Here is a 1,286-nt window from a genome sequence, read left to right as displayed (position 1 = left end):
CTATATCTTTTGATAGCCTAGCAAAATCAGCATTCTTCACCACTTTAGCTTATGCACACATTTGTCTTCAGTGATCGTATCAGGAAGGTGTGAACCCACTAATCTGATTTTTAGTTCTTTGATATCTGATAACTGTTCCCTTCTGCATCTTGTGGTTAGACAGGCTGGTGTGCTACTTCCATGTGGGCTTTGATGCTTCTGAGCTAGTTGGCCGCTTGTTTATCTTCAAACCTTTAAGATCCCAGATGTTATATCTTTTGGTAGCCGGGCACCATTAGCTCTCTTCACCACATTTGCTTATGCACACGTTTGTCTTCAATGATCGTATCAGGAAGGTGTGCACCCACTGTTCTGATTTTTAGTTCTTTGATGTCTGATAACTGCTCCCTTCTGAACCTTGTGGTCAGACAGGCTGGTGTGCTTCTTCCATGTGGGCTCTGATACTTCTCAGCTAGATAGCCGCTTGTTTGTCTTCAAACCTTTAAGACCCCAGACGTTATATCTTTTGGTAGCCAGGCGGGGAAACAGATCTACATGCATATATTTATAGGTTTAGTATTAATGCAGCAGATGGACATTGGACCTCCACCCAAGCACTTACTCATTGCAAGAACACATTGTTCTATTAAATTGGCATTCCAGGATGCACACCTTCCTGACGCGATTGCTGAAGAAAAATGTGAACATAAGCAAAGGTGGTGAAGAAAGCTGATGGTGCCCGGCTATCAGCACATTTTTAATGCAGTTTTTGTGGTAAAATTAGGTACTTCTGCTGATTTTCAGGTCAGCTCATACTCAAGTCTATATAGTATGCTGAGAAAATTACCTTAAGAAATTGCAATCATTGTTAATTTTTAAAACAAAAAATAGATATTTGAGATGAAATATAAAATGCTCATCATAAGGTAAGGCATATGATCACAATGAAATCTATGAAATTACTAAAACATAGCCAGAGAACAGTACAAATAACTTACATTTTAAAATGAATGTGAAAAATATATAAAGTTTGTATGTAATCAAAGGTTTTATTTTATATAAAGTTCATAGCTCTTTTGTAACATTAAAGCATGTTTTAAAATCATGTATTACAGGGAAATCTTGTGTATTCTATCTGTCTAAAATATCCCATTATTAAGGGAAGAAAGGAGAAAAATCACTCTTATTTTTCTCAACATAGAGAATTAATTAAACAAGTGTCATGGAAACTAGTATATACGGCTTCTAGAAACAGGGAGGAAATATAGAAACTATGCCCTTTAGTGTGAAATCTAACAGAAAATATA

The sequence above is a fragment of the Echinops telfairi genome, unplaced genomic scaffold (genome assembly GCF_000313985.2).
Source record: "Echinops telfairi isolate 266 unplaced genomic scaffold, ASM31398v2 ScPeMD7_18;HRSCAF=68, whole genome shotgun sequence".
In the NCBI taxonomy this organism is placed as follows: Eukaryota; Metazoa; Chordata; class Mammalia; order Afrosoricida; family Tenrecidae; genus Echinops; species Echinops telfairi.
The sequence above is the reverse complement of the archived record's forward strand: the minus strand, read 5'-3'. Positions refer to the sequence as shown.